This window comes from Battus philenor, unplaced genomic scaffold (assembly GCF_028537555.1).
Source record: "Battus philenor isolate CCGP_79_NKW_IND1 unplaced genomic scaffold, ilBatPhil1.0.hap1 SCAF_2, whole genome shotgun sequence".
Lineage (NCBI taxonomy): Eukaryota > Metazoa > Arthropoda > Insecta > Lepidoptera > Papilionidae > Battus > Battus philenor.
This window is the reverse complement of record NW_027181682.1, coordinates 16,881,502-16,906,521: the sequence shown is the minus strand read 5'-3', so window position 1 is coordinate 16,906,521 and position 25,020 is coordinate 16,881,502. Positions and strand designations below refer to the sequence as shown.

Sequence of the window (25,020 nt, the reverse complement as noted above, 5' to 3'; positions counted from 1 at the left end):
TATTTTTCTACAGAGTAGGAGGAACTCTTCTTTGGTTTTTTCTTCTCTTATCAGGGTGGCTATTGATTCTTTCCTGATTTTTACACCAGACCGGCACTCGAAGTCGATATTAGACATATTACTCTATAACAGACTATGTTCACGACATCTAGGAGGCACGTTGCGAACTAACGTATAGTATATCACGCCATAGAGATCTTTGGGGAAAGCATATATTTTCCAATAGGCATTAATGGGTTGAAACGACTACTGTAGGCATCTGTTCTGCTTATGGCATATTTACTTCACTCCTTCCTTTTTAGCCGATGGACACACGACTCCAAAGCATAGGTCAAGATGACCAGTGTCACCTAAGATCCTTTGTTTCTTTTTTATAGCACTACGCCTGTCAATTAATTTTGATGGTCTGTGTATCTCCCCATTTCTGAGTCAATCTAGAAGAGAAATCCCCAGAAAATCATAGGTTGATTGTAGGTATCCCTTGCCACCGCATTGCACTAGCTTTCCGGCTAACAAAGGTCCCGTTATAACGGACAAGTGTCTATTTCTACGTGTTGCTACGGTGTACAAATAGGGTATATCAACATGCATTATGCACAACAAAGTTTGATAACAGTCGAAAGTGGATAGACATTGCATTGCTATTGTGACACGTAATCGGTCGGTGCGCACGCGCGGAACGTACTCGAGTACAAAGTCCGCTCAGCCGCCGCGAGCGTCAATTGTGTGAAGAGTTTAAGACGATCGTATCAAAACTGAAATTAACTAATGCATTGTTTTCGTCCAAGTGACGTTCTCGACTCTAATTTAAAAAAAAAAGTTTTTTTAACTAACTCATACAATTGTCGACAATTCGCTTCAAAATGCATTGTGTTAAACAAAACAGTTTCTATAACTGAAAATTTTATTTCCACCTAAAATAGTCTTATTTTGTAAATAAACATAAAATATAAAATAATGGGTTTAATAATGTTTTGATTGTGGTTTAACAAAAAAAAAAAAGAGATTTTATAAAACTGATCTGAGATTTTTTTCTTACGACTTAGGGCCGCGAATCTCCTTCAAGAAGTGGTTTTAAAGAGGTCAATATTCTTACAGTGGCCTCACAATATATTTATAATACGTACGTAATATGTACGTTTACAATAATTATTACAAATTTAAAAAATAGGACATGTCCATATTGTATCAACGTTTCGATTGCAAAGTCTCTAATTCATTAGAAATAAATTAATTCAGATTTTTTCATACAATTCTACAAAATATTATTGAGCTAACATTTACAAAATTCAAAACGCGTTCTAAAAGTAAATAGACAGAAAAATGCTTATTATTCAAAAAACGAATATTTAAATGAAAAGAATCCTTGGCAGTGATGTCGCCGAATTATTTTGATTTCATTTAGGCTATATCTGATAAAATGTGTATGCCAAACACCGGGTTACTTATCAAGTTAATTGGCATTTATTAGCTGGCTGGCGGGCGGTGCACTTTATTGCACGACTACTGTTGCATAGCGGAAGTAGCTGTATATAAGTCTCTTTCTTACTTAGGATGAACTTCCGAAAAATAACGCCTGAATCTACGAGTATTAAATGTTGTTAAATATTTCTACAATTGATAATGACATAATAAATAAAAAAAACAGAAAAACTCTGCTTGCATGTTTATACACCCTGTATTAGCCTTCACTTACCAATGCTTATTACTTTTATCACTTTGTAAAAGCAAAACTCTGGTAGTAAATATAGCGAAAGAAACGCAATAAATTCTTCATTCCTTATATGATGATCGGGGATTGTCTGTCTTCCCTTATAAATCTTGAATAAATCATTAGAAAAATACAAATATGTTGATGAAATTACAAAAAAGGAATACGTAAAACATTATTCATACATCTTAAAATGTCACATGTAAAACGGGTCCTATTGTAACAATATGTTGTTTGTAACATTACATATTCAATAGAATCAAAGAGACATTCGATTGTCTGTAACATTGTTACAAAAAACTTAGTTTCCATTAAAATCGCCAAATAATAATTAGATTCATTTACATATTCCGAATTAATATGTCATGACAAAAAATAAGTCGTACGAACAGGATCCAAACACAAAAAGCTTGAAGTAGTTTTTGTTAATAAAACTTTATGACGGGCGACTATTTTAATAGGGTATGTAATATTGGCAATTGTAATTTAGATAACATATGTTTTATATTTTACTAGCAAGTTAATTAAAAACAATTACCCATAAATGCGTAGCTATGTTATATATCTAAAAATAATCAAAAACTTTCCTGGGGATATGTCCAATAATTTATATTTTCAAAGAGAACGGATGTATAGTTTTTGAATATATCGAGTACAGACAGACAGACACATTCATATTCATAAATATATTATATTATACCTTTTTATGGCACCTGTTTTTGGGATCTCTCAACCTTTCCCCCGTCTTGGGCACACAGCGACTATTATTACAAAATATATTTTTTCCATAATATTATTTGCTTTCTCATCTTTTTCCTTCTCAATGTCACTTATTCTTTTATCTTTTATTCTTTCATTCCTTTCATTTTTTTTTCTTAACCTTTCGTCACCTTACTTTCCTCGCCATCCAACTAGAATACTACATCTTTACATATTGCTCTGTTTTTCTTTATTTTTCTTTCACATTGTACATCCATTTATAATTTAGTTCCCACTTTTCTATCTTCTTTACGCTTATCACAGATTTAAGTGTTTATCTTGACTAGTCTTATACTCTTTTATTTGTCTACTCGTTCCTTTCAACGGTTTCCCCTATGACCCTTCTGTGATCTAGAAAGATCCAACTCTCCTCGTTGTCTATAAGTGATGCGATGTTCCTTTCTTCGAGCTGGTGATCAGAGTTGTAAACATTATGGACTTTGGGTTATCGATAGTGATATAAGAAAGCCAGGAGATCAAATTTTAGTAGAAAATTTTTGTGTTATTACATGCATCCCAAATTCATTTTGAGAATAAATACATTTAAAAAACTTTTAAGTTAAACGGTCTTTTGATACCCATATTGTGGTGATTGTGGAAAAATATGTACCTAGTCCGCCATATTGGAACGGCGTCCATTTTAAATTTTGACATAACCGTCGTGTTTTACTGGTGTAGCCCTTTCATTTGATGCCCATATTGTTGTGTATGTATGTATCGGCGGTCATCTTAGATTTATAATGTTATTGATTTTATTAAATTGCATTGTCATCCAAATTAAATGTGCGTACCAAATTTCAGATCAATCTGACAACGGGAAGGTGCTTAAATTTCAATTTCTAATTTTGACCCAAACAAATAAACAAATTCCGTACGGGTCGAACTAAATAAAACCGTTTAAATAACGTATTGAATTTCGTTTGCGTGAATAAGATTATGATTGTGGCAGCCCTGGGCGCGCGTGGCTGCGATGACGTCACGCGAGCGTGCCCTCGTGGACTTTGAGCGGGATAAATGCGACCACAATGGCTTTGTGCGCCCATGACGAATTGTATGGCAAACATCTCAGCGGCGCACGATCGCTTGTGTTTACATACCCGCACGTAAACACCGACTGATACGAGATATTGTATCATTTGCTGCCATTTAAAACTGTACACTACAATTGTATGTACTCTGAGGGCGCGATTGACGAAACGCACACGAGCTTTATTAAGAACAGATGGCTTGAAATCTGTCCACCTTGTCATTCTCTGAAGCAGATACGTCAGGAAATTACTACAGTATACGAGATATTGTATCATTTGCTGCCATTTAAAACTGTAAACTACAATTGTATGTGCCCTGAGATCGCGATTGACGAAACGCACACGAGCTTTATTAAGAACAGATGGCTTGAAATCTGTCCATCTCGTCATTCTCTGAAGCAGATACGTCAGGAAATTACTACAGTATACGAGATATTGTATCATTTGCTGCCATTTAAAACTGTAAAATACAATTGTATGTGCCCTATGGGCGCGATTGACAAAACGCACACGAGCTTTATTAAGAACAGATGGCTTGAAATCTGTCCACCTCCTCATTCTCTGTAGCAGATACGTCAGGAAGTTACTACAGTATACAAGATATTGTATCATTTGCTGCCATTTAAAACTGTAAACTACAATTGTATGTACCCTGAGATCGCGATTGACAAAACGCACACGAGCTTTTTTAAGAACAGATGGCTTGACATTTGTCCACCTCCTCATTCTCTAAAGCAGATATGTCAGGAAGTTACTACAGTATGAACAGAAACGCTAATCACCGCCTGAGGTGATCGACGTGACGGTGTAGAGAACGAATAACAAGACGCACACGAGACATTGAGAATTTCTCTCGTTTTCATATGACATCGATCAATAATTCACGTATAAGAATTAAACAGTACTTTTTATTTTATATATCAAAGAAGAACAGTTAAAATCGTCACAGAAAATTATTTTCACAAATAATTGACTCTTAATTATATCTCTTATACATGACGTCTTTTTTTTTTATTAATTCTAATTTGTATAGCTGGTGTTTTTTTTTTTACAGTATTTATCTTTCGCTTTAACTAAACGCAGACAGTTGGGAGAGGGTTGCCGCTATTTGATACGGATCTTTCTTCTCCCAGCTGCGAGGCACGACAGCGTTTTATATTATTATTATTGTATACCAGTTTTTATGTACATCCTAATACGCCCTTTCCTTCACGTCTCATCTCCATCTAAAGTTTATCTGGTAGAGATCGCCTCGAACGATAAGACCATCTGTTTGTACTTCTATAAAAATTGTTTCTTTTTTATTTTTTACCTATTACAATAAAGTGTATATATATATATATAGTTGCAGAATACAATCGAGGTGTTAGATACACTACCTTTAGACGGTCGTCATTTTGCGCAGGTGATGAGTTGACGAAATGCGTATTCACATTTATTTATTTCAACGAGGAAAAAATTGTAACGGATGTCACAAAGTCCAAGGTAGTACGGACAGACTTGATGACTTGATCTTCGACCTGCCGTCAACAAATCTTGCGCGATAAAACCCACCGTCATATTATTTAATAAGCAGATTTATTTTGGTCTATTATTTCCTTGAATATTTAGTTAAATATTTTTTTGGTATTTGATATATAATCATGATTAAAGACATCGATTAAATAAATCGTGAGTCCATCTAGTGGGTTGCCTCCCTGCACTGCATCTACCAGTTCTTAGCATCTGACATTAAGTACATTTATCCTTAAAAACACTGACACTTCCATTGCGAAAGTTTTTATATAAATAAAAATAAATAAACCTAACTCTTTCATTCAGCCGAGTCCTATTTCGCCGGTTAATCATTCATTCATTTCGCCCGCATGTCATTCATCTAGCTGTTTCAATGTCAATGCCGGCGGTGGGGAAGAACGGGGAGGTAATGTCGGAGCCCGCCCGAAAACCTCCCTCTTTCGCCTTGATGTATTTAAAGAGAGAAGGGGGAGAATATTTATGTATGCAATGTATTACATATATAAATATACAATATTGTATACGTCTTTATAAGGTTTTTATACACATGATTATCCTCCTTGCGTGATGATCCTTTTTTGGAAAGCTTATAGCGCACATTACTACGCTATTTGTATGGCTACTGTAATATCGAAAATGGTTCACACTTGAACAGATCAGCACATGGAACTGGTCGACAATTACAGTCATGAAAAAATTTGACAGAAATATAAGAGCGGTAATATCTCGAGGTAGTGGCTAGTGAAATGAAAATAGGTAGGAGCGCCACATACGGCTGCATCGCTTCCTCTTTGGAAGATAAAGAGAGCCGCCGCACATTCTTAGTTATAAGCTCATAATGTAATAAAGAACAACAAAACCGAGTAACTATAAAATAAAACTAAAATGAGATATTAATAAAAATATACATAAAAATGTGTCCAAGGATGGGAGGCGATACGTGAATGAAATGTAAATGAATGCTGTTCGAATGAGAGAAAATTAAAAGAATGAAAGAGATAGAGATAGGTTGTATAAAAAGGTAATATGGAAAAAAAATATTTGTTAACCTAGCCTCTGTCTCAACAAAAAGATGGTGAAAAAGAAAGATCCCTATACACTGGGACCATAAAAATATCTATAGCTGGTGTCCCATAACTGAAACACCATGAGAGCGCTATATACACATATAGTTGTGGTCGTCTTACGGTTTAAATGTTAATTACGTCTTTCTTATAACATAGCTTCATAGATACGTAACGCTCGTGGTCTCATAAGGAAAAATAAAGAAACACACTCGAGTGTTCAAGTTTAATTTATTGCGTTTTTAATTTATTATGTATGTAATGTATGCTATGTTAACCAAGGAAGTAAATATCAGTAATAATCTTTTTCATATAATATCTTACCAGAGCAACTTACTCTGTGATTGTCGAATATGGCTCAATTTTGACATAAAACTGTGCGTACTTTTATATAAGGGCGCACAATTAACTGTAATGTCATTTATAAATCTTTAATTTCTGTTATTCTAAACTAGTGTTGCTATTTAATGGAATCAGGCGTTACCTTACGAAAGTCCATCCTAAGTAAGAAAAGGACCAATATTTAGCCACTTCCGCACATGCAGTGGTAGTCGTGCAACATAATGCACCGCCCGCCACTGCCAATTAGAACACTAATCGGTGTAACATAGCTCCTGAAGATGCCCCGTGGAGGGGTGAAACACGTGTTGAGTAATTTGACGGCGGCGGTTGTGTAATTCGCATTGTTTGCCGCATACGCATTTACAAGCGGGCTGGCGGGCGGTGCATTTTGTTGCATGACTACCACTGCATATGCGGAAGTGGCTAAATATCGGTCCTTTTCTTACTTAGTGTTGCTATATAAAATTTTGTAGTACATTACTCCACTCACAGGCGAGAAACATTTTCCATAGATAGCAGGAAATGATTACAGACCTTGCATCTTTAGAAACATTTCCCGTGTGTATTCATACAGTCATTGGAAATACATTTGCAACAAACGCATTATCGAATGCATTACGTTGTCCTTTTTCCTTAACAACCCAATTACTATAAACTATATTGTGTAACAGTTAAATGTTTGTTAATGAAAAAGTCTAAAGTCTGATGTGTTAGTTTTATTTAAAATGTGATTTCCTTTAAACTGTACATCCACGGCCTTTTCCAACGACCTTTATATGTTCGTCCCTTTTACAAATGACGCCAGATGTCTCTGTGCATTGACATGTTTGATGTTTTTTTTTTTTTTTTTTTTTTTTTTTTTTTTTTTTTTTTTTTTTTTTTTTTTTTATACCCCCGCTATTGGGGGCCTCTCGTACCCCTATTTATGTTGGGATAGGGACTTTGCAAGCATTGAATTTTTTCACTTAGTTATTTTATTTTCATTCTCTTTTCTTTCATTCTTCACATAATCTTTCTTTCTGTTCTAATCTTTCATGCCACAATTCGTCTGTCTTTCTCTTTTCCTCTGATCATCTATCATTCTTCCCTTGCTTTTTACATTTTCAATAGCTTTTTTTATTTTTATTTTACATTTTTGTTTCTTATACAATTATTTTTATCACAGATTTTTTATATTTTAATAGTTAATAATTATATTTTCTACTTTTAATTTTTTAATATATATTTATTTATTTATTTCTTATATTTACGTTTTGTTTCTTTTCATTGCACTTTCCGCTATTTCTCTGCAAAGGGATAGAAATGATTGTTTATATTCTCCGCCTATCAGGGAGGCTATTGATTCCTCCTTGATTTGCACACCAGACCGGCACTCAAAGCCGAACCGGAGTCCCCCGAATGCGGGACACCGGGCCACAAGGTGGATCACGGTCTGGTCCACGCCCGGTTCACAGAAGCACGAGGGGTCCTCCTTGAGCTTAAACCTATGAAGGTACTCAGAGAACCCCCCGTGCCCCGTGAAGAGCTGGGCCGAGACCGCGTCCACCTCGATGCTGCGGAGCACGCGGTAGGCTGAGACGGCGTCCGGGAAAAACATCCTCGTTACCGAAGCCGTCGTTCCTTCCACATACCTCCTGTTCCATTCGTCGAGCGACTCCAGTCTCAGTTGCCGCTTGACGAATGAAACAGGGCATCTCTCGTACTCTGGTCGTCTTTTACTCTTCAGGGCCGCTTCCTTGGCCAGCTGGTCCGCCCTCTCGTTCCCCTCCATCCCCGCGTGCGCTTTCACCCAAAACAACCTTACATCCTTCCCTTTTTCTCTCGCTTTCATCACATTCTCCTTCACTCTTAACGCTAAGGGATGGAGGGTGTCCGATCTTGCGACAGTTTCGAGGGCGGACCGCGAGTCGCTCAGTATGGCGCAGGCTTGCGCTGACTCGCCGGCCGCGTACCCTGTTGCCTCAGCTAGAGCCAGCAGCTCTGCCTGGTATACGGTGCAGAAGTTGCCCAACTTGAGCTTTTTTGTGTACAGCTCTGCGGCGCCCCGCTTGACGCAGAACGCCGCACCCACCTTATCTTCTATGCGGCTGCCGTCGGTATAAATTACCAAGTCGGCAGCCGCGGTGGCAAGTCGGACTTCCTCCGCACTTTCCCCCAGACAGGAGAACTCCACACCAACTTGACCAGACGGGTGCGGTAGTCTCAGGTAGCTGACCGGTACCTCCAGGTCTCGGTCCTTTACCACCTGCCGGGAATGACCCTTTCTTATTTCAAATAAGCGGGCTGCTTCTTGGACCCGAAGGTCCAGGGGAAGCAACCCGGCAAGTATAAGGGCCGAGTGCAGGGACGCGGTCCTGTGGGTCCTCGCGATCTTCTGCGCGAAGCCCCGCTGGACCGCGCCCAACTGCCTGCGGACCAGCAGCTTCCTAGCCGCCGGCGCCCATGCACTCGCTGCATACAAAATCGTCGGCTCCAGCACCGCCAGATACATCGCTCTGATCACCTCCGAGTTCAGACCCCAAGATACCTTCGCAGCCCTGCACAGCTGACGATAGAGGCCCTGTGCCTTCTTGCTCACGTTCTTCACGTGGCTGTTGAACGTGAGCCTATCGTCAATTGTGAGGCCTAGTATCCGGACCTCCCCAGTCCGGCCAAGTGGCTCGCCCCCCATGCTCAGTAATGGGTAGTCGAACTTCTGCTTGTTGGTTAGCACCATCACCTTGGTTTTGTGTGGTGCGAACCTCAGCTTGTTCCTAACCCCCCATTCATGAACATGGGCGAGAACGGCATTGGCCCGACTCGAGATGTCCTGGGCCTTCTGCCCCGAGAAGACCAGCACGACGTCATCTGCGAACGCCTGGCAGTGTGTCCCGGTCTTTACCACCTCCTCCAAGAGAGGGTTGATGAGGAGGGTCCAGAAGGTTGGGCCGCCTACGGATCCCTGCACGCACCCCTTGGTGGTCTCTCTGGCCCACTCTGCCCCCGCATACCGTACGGACACCTTGCGATCGCTAAAATAGCTGTCGGCAAGGCGCCGCAGATTCACGGGGCAGCGAGTTTCTGCCAGTCTGCACCGTATAGCAGGCCACCAGGCGTTATCGAAGGCTCCCTCTATGTCCAATGATACCAGCACTGCGATCTCCTTCTCCTTCAACCGAGTTCGCAGATGCTGGATCAGGACATACAGGGAGTCCTCGGTACACCTCTGCGGCATAAAGCCGTATTGGTGGCTGCTGACATACGGCGCAGTGTACCACCGGATCTTACGGACCATCATTTTCTCTAGGACCTTGCCGAGAATCGGCAGGAGTCCGATGGGCCTGTAGGATTTCGGGTGCGTGTAGACAGACATGTTTGATGTTAGATATTGAAGCATAAACTCCCAAATAGCACCGCGGCTCTCTTTAAGGTATTGCTCGGACCATATACCAACCGGCGTCGTGGTCACCATTTTATTTAACGGTTTTATTTAGTTCGACCCGCACGGAATTCATTTGTTTATTTATTTAGGTCAAAATTAGAAATTGAAATTTAAGCACCTTCCCGCAGTCAGATTGATCTGAAATTTGGTACACACATTTAATTCAGATGACAATACGATATAATAAAATCAATAACATTATAAATCTAAGATGGCCGCCGATACAAAATGGCGGATTACATATTTTTCCTCAACCCCCTCAATATGCGTATCAAATGAAAGGGCTACACTAGTAAAACACGATGATTATGTCAAAATTTAAAATTGAAGATGGACGCCGTTTCAATATGGCGGACTAGTTACATACTTTCCCACAACTACAACAATATGGGTATCAAATAAAACCGTTTAACTTAATAGTTAATAGTTAGTTAACAGATATAAATAATAAACGAATGCAGTTTAAAGAATGAATCTTGTATTCAATACCAACTTATATTTATACATTTTTCTTTATATCTAGTTCTAGCATTTTGCCGCTAGAGGCGCTGTCAGTCCGATGCTCTGAGCAATATCTTAGCGAGATCTGCCGCGGTGCTATTTGTGAGTTTATAGTACAATATATATATATATATATACATATATATATATATATACATATATATATATATACATATATATATATATACATATATATATATATATATATACATACATATGTATATATATATATATATATATATATAAAGAATTGGTTTTCAATAAGTCGTGAAGTATATATATATACTTCACGACTTATTGAAAACCAATTCTTTATATATCTACATATTAAATATAAAATCACAGTGAGATTAGGCGACATTTGTAAAAATTAAGACACATTCACATTATGACATTACTTTTGCGCCACCTATTATATGAAAGAATTATTATTAGTTAAATTGCAGTTAGAAAAATGTTTAACCCTTTCGTTACCGGCACTAGAGTTAGACGACATCCACGAAAATCTCTAAAATGGTATCGCAAACTTTTTTATTTGTTGGACATGCTTATTGTCTTCACATTTATACAAGAAGTTGATATCTACGGAAACATTTCAACTACGCTTGATTAGAGAAACATTGCAGAAATATCACCGGAATATAAATCCTAAATATCGACAATAAACATCCGCTAAAGTTAACCGAAAGACATTTTCATTAGACTTATAAATCAATATGAACCTAAATATGAACGAAAAAATTGTAATGTGAACTGTTTTAAGATTTATCACAGCCGAATAAATTACTAACAATTTTCTTAACTTCTATTTTTAATTAATATACCAGTAAAATCTTTAAATGTGTAACACAAATGAGAAATTTCAAACATCAGCTTACCGCCATGCAATGTGCACAATTCGGCGCACATGCACGGTTCAGTAGCGTCATTTCGGCGGAATTGACTGCGGTAAGGAAAGGGTTAAAGTCACAATTGTTACTTGCTATTTAACACGCGCATTATTTGTGCGCATGTACTTAAGACAGCAAAGAACAACTAATCCGACCCAAGAGCCTACCTGTTCGTTTCTTTATTTGTTTATATAACTATTTTATAATAAACAACGAACGCCAATAAACATAAATTTTGTATTTCGCAAACTGCGTGACTTCTTTGATAAATGTTTAAATTTTCAAAGCTATGCATTAATACACGTATAGTTTTTATACATCATGGTTTTATATAAGAAAATAGAAGTAAATTTTACTATACTTATTGCAGAATAATAATAATAACTGAATAAAAATCACATATTTATTTTGTTAGATGACATTTTAATTTATTTTAAATTGCACTTTAGTTCGGTTTAAATAAATAGGTAAACACCATTGCATTTGTTTTTAAACAAGAGCATTACGTAATTGGAATGAGCAGCCAAAATACAAGATTTTTAAATTTAGAACACGCGTGGGTCGGCGTGTTTTTGGCGGTAAAAAATTTTTATTTTGCAGCGACCGTCTGAGATCACATCCTTGGCCGTGTCACCTTCACGTCGGTTTTTTATAGGAAACGTGTGCAAACTTCTATGATTTATTATATCTATAAATTTAAATACATTTTCCTACTCCTGATGTTTAATTATATGCGAGCTATAGATCGTGTTCGTCAAAGCGGCAGTCGAAGAACGTGTGTCGAAAGCATTTTGTTTATCTATTAAAAATTATCAAATAGGTTTTAATACAAACTGTGGCAGAAGGCGTTGGAAAATTAACAAAACTCGTGTAAAAGACGAAGTCATTGTGGAATTCACGATCCTACGTGACCTATTTAAAAGATACTTTTCTTATCTTTTGCAAACGTCATTTTGTCATTTGAAATTGTTCAAAATATCATATGCCGCCTGTCAAACCACGTCATAAATATCTGTGAAAATAATCACAGATAATAAAATAGGTTTAACTTGTAAAATTAAAAAAAATTCAACGAATATTTTTTAATCGCACAGTACCGAGACTTTCGATCTTAGATCTCTGCTTCGATATCACGGAATACAATGTTATATTATTCACATGTTGTGCATTAGTTTAGGCATATAGGATATAGGATTAGCATATAGGATTACCACTGCTCACAAACAAGTTTTTATAGGTTGGGTAGCAGTCTTCTGCTTACCATAATCAATGTTACACATCTTTAAAGCTTTTCGATTTATAAACAATCATCCTGTAAGCCTTGTAAATAGATGAGACAATACAGTAACATATACGTTTTGCATTATTTTCCTTTTACGACATTTATACACATGCTTACTTGTTATCTCTGTACCACTAGAGAATGTCCATACAGCATTAAGTCCGTCATTGCACAGATTAAATAAATAAATACCAAACCTAACCCGTTTTTTAATCATTATCAAAGTAATAAGTTTCTGGTGCCACACTTCGATCTTACTCCTTCTCTATTGAAGTGAGTGCTGTTAGCCCGAAGGCTTTTACAGCTTCATCTTAGTCGAGTTCACGGAGCGGAAAAGTCCGTGAACAAAAAAACTTACAAACTAAAAAATAATGCTGGTAGAGCGCGTAACAATTGCACGATGACTCACGTAGCAGATGTCTCTACCCGTGTAGAGTTGTGTAATGATATGTTCCTGATGTGTGGTGCATGCGTTTTGGGACAGCAGCGTGGACCACAGGCGAGCCGAGGAGGGATCCAAATCCAACCACGGCTCGCGCACGCTGTTCGCGATTAGGAAACGGGCGGCCGTTTACTTAAAACTGGTGTTGATACTTCGATCGCTAAACCATCTAGTACATAACGTTTGTTCTGAAGAAGGTGACATAAGATCAGGAATCATATCTTAGCATATTAGAGAAACCCTTGTATCTGAAGAATAAAGACTTAATTTTTAATTTTTATTTTATGTAAAGTATTTGTTAATCAATTTATTTATCTATAATCTTTGACTATTCCCAGAACGTGGTCTAGTTTTTGTGACGTATATTTACTACTATTATAATTTTAGAGGTCTAAGAAAGTAACGTGGTGAGGAAAGGTCCCTCCCTTTGTAGAAAAAATGTAATTTCAATGACATATATCTACATCATAAATGTTACAAATTGAAACTTCCTTGACTTTAGTATTTATTTACAAAATAACCTCCATAATATTATTACAGTTAACCGTATGAACATGTGTTCTTTTTTTAAATTTTAAGAATCGAAATTTAAAACGGCCGAGTGCGTTATCAGCGCGTTCAAAAACCTGTTTCAGCGCCTAACAGACGGATTGTACCGTATCAACGAAAAAATAAACTTCGACAACTCCGCAAACGAATATTTACACTTTTTATAACTTCCCGAGAAGCCTTCAAGAGTATTTGAACCAAAACAATGTGTGAACACCGTGACTCATTGAAATGCATTGACCAATAATGCGACGCATAAATAACTTTTGTTTAATGGTCATAGCTTCTAAACCTTTTATAGTCATAATATAAACATTAAAAAATCTAATATTCTTTATTGTACACGCTAACAAATATATACAAAGTATCATTATGAAAAAAGTATAAGCGGTCTTATAAAAGGCAATATCTTTCAGACAACCATAGTATGAAAACTGTAGAAATATAAATAACTGGTGTACAAAACATACATATGTATATAGCATATATATTATAAAATTAAAACATCAAACTGACTTGGATCGCACTTGTCTCAAAAACAATAAAGAAAAAGAGAAAAATTTAATATAATAATTAATAATTAAATAAATAAATAAAAAATTATTAATTTAAAAATAGATAATGACTTAGCACGTCTTATATACAGCGGTAACTGATTGGCCTGTGTTCACACTTCCTTTTATGTATTTATATTATTATGTCAAAATTTACATGTAGTTGTTACATATAAAAAAAAAGGTTTGATTTTCCATAATCGTCAAAAAAATAAACATTTGAAGCTATATATATTTTAATTATGTTCAGAAAATTAACAGCTAAAATATATAACAGTAATAATGCTGATTCTATAATAAAAAAGTAAGATAAACAATAAAAATAAGTAAAAATTAGTTCTTAAGTTTAGACTTATATATATATATATATATATTCATTTGGCGCCCGAAAAAACCCCTTTTTTTGTAACCTATCTTTTACAACAGAAACAGCGGTATCAAACAAGTCAAGTCGAATTCGTGTGAGAGAGAGATCAGTCTGCACTATTGCATAACGAAACTATTTGACCGATTTATTTTTTACAGGACTCTCACTGCAACCCAAACGGCATTCGCACATTCCGCGGGTATTAGCTGGCAGAAGGCAGAGTGCATCTAGTCTAATACCTCTTATAAAGTGGCGAAGCATACTTACTACCATTTTACCGTATTTAGAGGCTCCATGGAGTGACTAATCTCATGGTACCCCCACGAGGTGACCTCGTCTTGGGCTATCACTTGTCAATAATACCCGCTTTGCATTCCGGGCGACCTAGTGATCTGACCCTTAGCTTGGCATGTTTATATTGCCTGGGTAATATCACTACCAGTTTGGAAAGCGCTGGGAGATAGACAGAAGAAACTCCAGTAATGCTTCTATCTAGTATGATCTAGGATTTTGTCAAAGTGCAAACACTAAGAACATGTAACCATGAGCGCCTACGCAAGTTTTTCTTTTTCTTTTCAGGCGATGGACTCCCGCTGTAAGGCATGTCTACCAAAGTTCGCAAGTTCACTGAACTAGCATCAAGTAACACTCTTACATACGGTCTTTCATCCCAACTGTATTTTGTTACTATACAGATAAGTTTCAGTAATATTTTATTCTCTTTTGATGTTATTGCTGTTAGCCCTAGGACTTTTACAGCTTTATCGGAGTTGAGTTCACAGAACGGAAGGGTCCGTGAACTTAAAAATTCGGTAAAACACTGACAAGATTTAAATTTAAATAAAGAATTATAAATTCGTTCTAGAACAAGAAAAAACGTGTTAAAATATACTTGAGTGTATAACTGTCGTTAACTGTCATTTATAGCCAGGTAAACATATGGATCATTTCATATCCCACAGATATTATTAATTTAAGCATAGATAGCAGATATCGCATGTTCCCGCCGTCTGCAGATAACTCCTGACACCGGAGCATCCGCCCCCTCCGGTCATCATCTTATCAGCGGTGTACTTCGACCGATAACAAAATGGCGACCGCTCTATCAGACGGTTCGCTCGTGAGTCGAGCTATCAGGAACGATGAGGAGTCATAAAAAAATCATGATATCTATTCAAAATTCAAAATATCTTTATTCTTGCAGACATTTACATTCACTTTTAAATAGTTTTTGACATAGAAATGTCAGAGTATTATATCCCTAAGCTATGAAAACTCTGAAAAGTGATCTGCCAAGAGCCTATAGGCAACTCAACAGTTGCTCTTTTAAAAATAAATTTATTTATGTACATTATAATATCATGTCAATGAGTCAAAACACCATGTTCTACACATTTCGACCAATAAAAAACTTGTGAATGCTATGGAAATTATTTCGTATAGTAGAACTCGTGCGTGTATTGCACAAACGTGACTCAAGATGTAGCGAATACGGCACAGAAACTGGCGCACAACCTGATGATGCCAATATGGAGTAGGAATGAGGAAGTGGTCGCACAAAACGTGAGGTTAAAAACTGGTTATTGTTAGAGTGTAGTTAAGATCATGCAAAAACGTGAGAAAAAAATTATCGAACTAATAAAAGTAAATATAAAACAAAGGCATGGACGCTAATGTGTGTGGAATACAGATCCTTTTAATATAATAAAAAAAGTTCGCAGGAAATTGCCGCATGCGGGTAATGCAAGATCGGTATCTTAGTGATCTTTGGACTTGAAACAGCGGCTTTATAATATAGATGGAATCTTTATGCAGTAAAACTTTTATGTTCGTAATACGCGGGACAAAGTTGTCGCATCTGTTTGATTTAAAAAAAAAACCAAGCCATCTATCAACGGCTTTCAACCCCGGAGTCCAAGATGTAGTCATGCATAACCGCTGAGCCCAAGTTCCCTTGTAAATAATTATGACGCAGAAAACATCACCTGATGTCGTGAGTCAATCGCTATATTCCGAGGTCAACGGAGGTCGAACATCTTTTAGATTTCCAGCTACGTTTCGTTCAATTTTAAACTTTATTACAACGCATTAAGATTACTATTGCTATAGTTATAATTATTTATACACTATTCAATTCCCCGGGCGTCGCATTCGTGTTAAATTAATTTCTACTGTCAATCGAAAACTTAAACACTGTAACTTAAACTTGTGTTGGCTTAGTATGAAAAGAACTTCTGTATCAATATAAAGTCCCAAATTGAACAGGCGAGTGAAACGAATGTAACTAAAAATTATTAATTTAACTAAAAATATTCTAGTCTATAGTAAATAGATTTCTTCTAGGCAAGCATGTAGCATCCTAGATAGAAATCAGAAGAGTTTCCTATAGACAATCTTTCTCTCTACTAAACTGTCAAAAAATCAAATGACAAACACCGTTATTAGTTAATGACATTTTTAAGATAGAGCAATTCACACCAAAGCTTTATTCTTACTTTAAAAATATTTCTTTGAATGAAACATTACAACGGTAGTGTATTTAATATTCTCACACAGCTGCCCGCAAAAGGGCTACTACTTTTGTATAGCATATCTAATATATAAAATTCTCGTGTCATGGTGTTCGAACTTGAACTCCTCTGAAACGGCTTGACCGATTTTTACCAAATTTTATATGCGTATTTAGTAGGTCTGAGAATTGGCTACTATCTATTTTTCATACCCCTAAGTGATAAGGGTTGTTCACCCTTAAAATTTTTTTTTATTTTTTTGATGAAATTTTTTGTTTTTATTTTTTTATGATACAACATACAAAAATACATACAACCCTAAATTTTCACCCCTCTACGATCAACCCTTATTTTTAAATTGAAAATTAAAAACATTTTTTTTGCAAAACAACGTTTGCGGGATTAGCTAGTAATATATATACAAGGGTTGATACGGAAGCATACATATATGTATATATATATATATTGAATGAGTTTATTTTTGTACGGGTTCAATGTCAAACGATAACCTCAATAAAGCAGAAGCCGGGTGTATTCGGGCGATGGGCATCGGAAGTATTTCGGGAAGTGATATACCCATCGGGAATAATCTCCGAGGCGACCACTTGACGGCATCTTGTTGTGTGTGTGCGTATAAACACTTGTGCGTGTATACGTATTAGTTAAAGTGTGTGTGTTTGTATATGTATATTAATGTTATGTTTGCTACTAAAATTATATTCTTAAACGATTTATATAAGAAGTATGAATACAACTTCGCAATTTGAAAACACAAGCGCTGGAATAATTTTATGTTGGAATGTGATACTGCACAAAGTATATTAAGATTATATATATATATATATATATATATATATATATATATATATATATATATATACCCCCCCCCCAATAAAATGATAAGTCCAAAAATGCAACGTTATAGGAGACGTAAAAATTAATATTGTTTACAAATAAAAAAATTTTGGCTACAGAAAGCAATGAATATATTTATAATGACCTAATTGTACATATTCTCAGCGTGTCGAATTAATGTGAGGTTTCACTTATTTTGTAGAACCTATTTATTCTAGTCCTTACCTAATAGACAAATAAAATTATAATTTTGCCTATCAATAAGTCGCAGGAAGTCACACATCATAAATATTTAAAAACGCGATAAAAATTATAGCAGCGATTGTAATTTTTTCCGTGGACGCTGCGCTGTATTATATATATATATATATATATATATATATATATATATAATGGTAACTAGTTAAAGTCAAAACTTACTAGCCGTGGTAGTGATATTTGGGGCAATGTAATATTTGTCCAAATGTGAATTCAAAATGACACAAATCTGTGCATCCATGAGTTAGCGGGAGGACTTCCCACGCCGCGTCTATCGTCACGTTTTTGCATGTGTAGACACAAATTATAATAATATTTACAAAGTCATTGTAATATTTAGCTAAATTGAAGTATAATAACATATTTTAAGTCATTAAGCCAGATGTTCCCAAGCGATTGGAAAATAATAAAGGTCATCCGTCCAAAGTCAACTTGTCTTTTTATTTTAATTTTTTTATTATTATTATTATTACTCTAATCTACGTGATTACGTTCATCAAGGCAAGACGTAGTTTTTTATATACACTTACTAATTAACTCATAAATACGGAGGGGGACTAAAAAAGTTCCTATATTTCAAAAACCTTGGTAAAAATATGCCATTGAGTTTTTTAATATAAGCCAATTACGTACCAAACAAAAATATAACATAAGTACTGTATTTGCTCATAAATTCAGGTTAACTCTTGAAGCGTGACGAAAGACGTAGGCAAGCGTCAAGCCATCTGTTCTTATGTATCTCATGTGCGTCTAGACCGGTGATTCCCAAAGTGACCCCTAGGAGTCTATGACAACCTGCAAGGGGTCTACGTCAGCGAAAAAAAATTTGGGGGTCCATGAAATGAAAATGGGGGTTCACGATAGTGGATCTCAACACATACACTGATAGTACCTATTTACTTACATCATACTATCTTATAATATCAAAACGTATATTTTACATAGCAGATACAAAATTTTATTTTGAGTAGTTTTAATTTAAATTCAATTAATAAATTAACATGTGTTTTTACTTTAAGTTTTTAACACTAAACTTCACTACAGTTAGAAATTTACAGGAAATCAATATCAGGTAAGTAGGGGGTCTACCCAACACGGAAAAATATGGCAAGGGGTCTACGGTACAAAAAAGTTTGGGGAACTCTGGTCTAGACAATCGCGCCTACTCTGTCTCACAGCTCACTTAGTTATAGTAACCTCCTGAGTTATGTAAACAGGACAGCAGACGCCCACAAAAAATCTTCTATTCTGAAATATCTCGTGTGCGTCTAATCAATTGCGTTCTTTCTTTTTTATGTCTCACCGCTTGCATACCCGAAGCGGTGTCTAGCATGCCAGCGCACAGTGTAATTATAATCTTGTGGTATATTACAGAGAGTTGATCTAAAAAATCTCATGTGCGTCTTTTCAACTCCTCCATCTCTCGGTCCAGTGCTCATGTACCTCAGGTGGTGACTAGCACTTCCGCGCACTTTAGTTAAGTCCCGAGATATGTCAATGGTAAGACGACAGGAATGGTATAAAAACGTCAGTCCTGTTCTTAAATATCTCGTGTGCGTCTAATCAATTGCGTTCTTTCTTTTTTTCGTCTCACCGCTTGCATACCCGAGGCGGTGTCTATCATTCCAGTGCACAGTGTAATTATAATACTGTGCTATATTACAGAGAGTTGTTCTAAAAATCTCTTGTGCGTCTTATCAAGTCCTCCATCTCTCGGTCCAGAGCTCATGTACCTCAGGCGGTGACTAGCACTTCTTCGCACTTCAGTTAACTCCCGAGATATGTCAACGGCAAGACGACAGGAATGGTAGAAAAACGTCAGTCCTTCTGTTCTTAAATATCTCGTTTGTGTCTTGTCAACTCTTCCATCTCTCGGTCCAGAGCTCATGTACCTCAGGCGGTGACTAGCACTTCCGCGCACTTCAGTTAACTCCCGAGATATGTCAACGGCAAGACGACAGGAATGGTAGAAAAACGTCAGTCCTGTTCTTAAATATCTCGTGTGCGTCTTGTCAATTTCGCCTTCTCAATTTTCACCGTTTGAATACTGTCTTTGTTAATTATAATATTACGTCTCTAATTATAATTTATATATCTATTGTCTTTTTTTTCCTTTACGTAAGTCTCATTTTTATTAAATAACTAGTAGCCGTGTCACGTCCGTTTCACTTGTCCCCCGCGCTACCTTTTGTGTTTGTCATCCTAAATAATTTCTTGATAATTTATCACATGCCAATAAATATATCCTTGCCATGTTTTATTACCTATAAGATATTATAGTTTAAAAATACGATTCTTTTATTATATTTCCATTCCTAGCTGATCTCAACTCGACGAAAAGAAATTTCCTTTCAAATCTCAAGTCTCTAAGCCTTATGGTTCTTGAGATATCATGATAAGTCTGTACATGGGCCGAGTCTTAAATGTATATCAATATATATATATATATATATATATTGATTCATCATCACTTCTTTCGTTAGGTGCCCAATGCTGGACATTCTCCTTCTGAGACTCCCAACAGGATAGTTTAGTGACTTTAACAAGAAGGACATAAGGTTCTTATATATAGAATACATAACATTCATTTTGAATTCACATTTGGACAAATATTACATTGCCCCAAATATCACTACCACGGCTGGTAAGTTTTGACTTTAAGTTTGTCGAAGTAGTTTATTGATTAACACGTACCGTGGCCGCGGCAATTTGTGAAGATTTTCCATTTAAACCACGTGGGGTGTATTCAACCCATAATTTAAAAATGAATAAAAGTCTTTAAACTTTTTGAATACTGCAAAGCTATAATTAGCGTAAAAAGGTTTTAATTTATAATACATTACAATATTCGGCGATAAATATTGCACATCGACCTTTGGAAAGAGACAATCGGTTAATTTCGTCATCGTAGAGCATTATCTCTGTCCCACACTACCTATGTGACATTTTGTCAGTCGTGCGACAGAGATAACGCTTTACAGCCGAAGTTAGCCGATTGTCTCTTTCCAAAGGTCGATGTGTAATTTTTATCGCCTTGTACTGTACATACGAGCATACGTGACGTGAAGTTATCTATATTCGACCCTACAATTCATTTGTTTAAGAATTCTTTGTTTTTCAATTAAGAACTGCAAATGGCCTGAACAGTAAGTGCGGCGATGGTCGTATACGCTCCGCATGGCACGGCTTGTGTTTATTTATTTACTTTATTGGAGATAAACAGTAACAAAAGGCAGTAAGAAAGTACAAACTTAGAAGCTCAGAAATATAAAATTAGTTACAGTTGTTACCTTATAACTATCTCACTGAGAACATATAATGATTTATAATCAAACAATGCAAAAACAAATAAAAACATTACTAAACAGGGATCAAATATTATGGTTTATATATTTACATCATGTTTGTTTATATATTTATATTACATATTTATATTATGGTTTAAATTACATTGTATGTACAGTAATACCCCGCTTTACGCGACCCCGTTATACGCGGTTTCACTATAACGCGAATTGCAAATTTCGCGCTCAAATGCCTCGAATTACGCGAAAGAGTGCATATAAATATAATGTAGCCATCAACTTCTCTATGGTGTCTTGACCGTCTGTCAAACAATTAAAAACAGTGTTGGGTGTTATGAAAGTATTTTACAAGAACGTAAACAAAACGTTACCCAAAAGACAATAGATGTATTTTTTCCGTAAAAAATAAGAGTATGTGTTGCATAAAGTGTTCCTAGAATTAAAGTGATTGATTAAAATGATTTGTATTTTTTGTAATAATTTTTGACTATGTTTAATCATAAACCTCGTTATACGCGAATTTCAGTTAACGCGATTTTTTTTGTAACGTATCCCTCGCGTAAAGCGGGGTATTACTGTACTCAATAATTTTGAACCAAATTGTTATTTAAAAGATACGAGAATAATAATAACCATAATAATATTATTAGAGTTTTCCATACAAAATCTATTGATATATAACAAGGAAAAATCTAACAGCATATATATGTTGATAGATATATACGTACATATAGATCTACAAACAAACATAATATATGTACAGAAGCCGTCTTTTACGTACTGCGAGCAGTTATTTATAACCGCACTTGAAACGGCCACGTAGCGTCGGCTCGGCGACGTGCTTTCGTATGTGTATCATCTCAGATAATGTATAATGTATTAGGAATAGATGACAATCTACAATACATTACAATATACTGGCAATATTTAGAAAATTATTATTTAAAAATTAATTATTTAAAAAGTAGATATAAATAAAGACATTACAGATAATGTAAAATTTGGCGAGGTATGAACGGAAGAAAAAATAAAAAGGAATGAATAAATATTAATATTTATATACATATTCATATGTATACATATTTATACATATTTTTTTCATATGTACACATTTTTCATATAAACATGTATGTATATATGAAAAATGTATATATTTAGCTTTCGTTGTTGGGGACCCTCTCGTACTTACTCTGTCTTGGGTACGCACGAATATTATATATATATATATATATATATATATATATATATATATATATATATATGTGACATTTGTAAACGAATTTTCAAACCACAATTAAAAATATATTTTTCATGCGCTGAAAAGTCTCGTGTATTAGGGGGACCGGAAATATACTATAAATATACTAGACGCCAAAAGGTTGTTGATAACCAATGTGAACATATTGTTGATAAGAAATAAAAACTTGTTAAAGATGCAGTCGTGTGAGTTTAACTTATCAAGCGACATTACTTTCCGGTCCACCTGATACAAACTCAATAATATACGAAATTGATTGTCCCGAACTATCACCTAAGGTATATATATATTTCCCGTATCAGGCCGCTCTTTTTTTATTTTTGCAATCCAATTTCATTGAATTCTTTATTTTTACTAGTAATCAACATAAAATTTACACTATACTAATTTTCATATTTAGACATAATCTTTCCTATATATACATTGTTTACTAAGAAATTAGTATGTAAGATATAAAGCTAATGTTAATTATATATAAACTAGGGCTTAAATCAATTAGATATATGTAAGTTAAAAAAATAAAAATAAATACAGACAAGCTGGTATAAGTACATATCACGCTAAATGTCATCTATTAGACTAATATATAGCACGCATACGTAATTGACATTAAAATTCAGATCCACATACAATAATAAGTGCTAGAGAAGTGACAATACCCGGCGAATTCATAATATGTGTTATATTTCGTGCGACAGAGATAACGTTCTACTAAGAAATTAGCCGATCGTCTCTTTTCAAAGGTCGATGTGCAATATTTATCGCCTGGTACTGTATCTAAAATACTAAGCAGAAAATTAAAAAAAAAAACCTTAAAAGGTGTCTACAGTTTTAGGGCACAGGTGTTTTGCGATTATAAATAAAAAACATCACTTATAAAATTTACGTGTTCAATTGAGATATTGATGCCAGAGTAACAATACACCAACGCATCAATAACATGTGCGAAAATTCTCGTAAGGCATTGACCCGCCTGAGATTTTGTTTAACTTCGGCCGCACATTCACAAACTCTTATAGGTATGCCCTGAGCACGTGGCCGATTCGAAAAGAAAAACAAAGCTCTAAGATGAGGGTAGATACAAATTTTAAATATTATTTATCTACTTTTTTGTTTAACTTTGGACAATAGAAAAGGATATATTAACATATATAAGCCTTCGTAATAAATCCTTATAGGTGGGTTGAAGATATTGTTGCAACGGCAGGGCACAATAAGACGATTCTTACTAAAAACAGAGAATTTTGTAAATTGAAAGAGAAGGCTTTCACCTAACGAACACTTACAAAAACTAACCACATTGGCATTAAACTAAAAGTTATTGTACCAACACAATTAACTAACATTTTAAATAATAATTATATTGAAAAAAATAAAAACAAGCTCTAATAAATCACTAAAATTTTTGTGTTATAATCTGTAGGTACCTTGCAAAATAAGATGGTTAAATTTAACTATACATTTCTTAATCGAATTAAAATCCATTCGTCTCAATGTGAACGTTATTTTAAAACGCGCACAGTACAAAGTTAATTACGTAAAACCGTTGCCAATGGGAGCAACACCGATACACGTAACTGTCTAGTTAAACTTCACGAAACGTGATTAAAAAAAAAGACAAACTTACCGATTCGATTTCGCGCTGAAAACTATATTACACAATAAACACTGGCACACAGTGGAGTGGTGGGGAAATAAAAAGTTTAAACTGAGAGCACGCGATTTGTGCGTGCGTTCCGCACGGCGTTGGCTGGGCGACTGAGCGACAGCGCTGGGCAGGTCGAGTTCCCGCGTCTGCCCCGCGTCTAGGGATGCCGCGTGCGGTTCGACCGTGGCCGATGCGTCCGACTTACATTTGTTGCACTAACTACATCGAAAGTAACTCCGACAACACTTGCTTTTACTTAATATGGAGATATATATATATGTATATATATATACGAGCTGATCCCGCAAACGTTGCTTTGCAAAAAAAAAAAAAATTAATTAACAAACAAAAAATAAGGGTTGACCGTAGAGGGGTGAAAATTTAGGATTGTATGTATTTTTGTGTGCTGTATCATAAAAAAATAAAAAATTTGTGTAAAAACTAAAATAAAAAATTTAGAGGTGGACCACCCTTATCACTTAGGGGTATGGAAAATAATAATAAAATAGTAGCCGATTCTCAGACCTACTGAATACGCATATAAAATTTGGTAAATCGGTCGAGCCGTTTCAGAGGAGTTCTAGTTCGAACACCGTGACACGAGAATTTTATATATATATATATATATATATATATATATATATATATATATATATATACAGTAATACCCCGTTTTACGCGACCCCGTTATACGCGGTTTCACTATAACGCGAATTGCAAATTTCGCGCTCAAATGCTTCGTATTACGCGAAAGAGTGCAT

The 25,020-nt window shown here is 35.6% G+C and overlaps 1 protein-coding gene across 1 annotated transcript in view; it reads right to left on the bottom strand.

Annotated features, from left to right (window-relative positions):
* Acsl (Acyl-CoA synthetase long-chain) overlaps window positions 1–24,356 on the bottom strand; it is a 67,858-nt gene extending 43,502 nt beyond the window's left edge. The window contains exon 1 of the mRNA XM_068764895.1: window positions 24,239–24,356. The gene's annotated coding sequence lies outside the window, so the exon portion shown is untranslated. The remainder of the gene's footprint in view (window positions 1–24,238) is intronic.
* Between the last annotated feature and the right edge of the window lie 664 nt (window positions 24,357–25,020).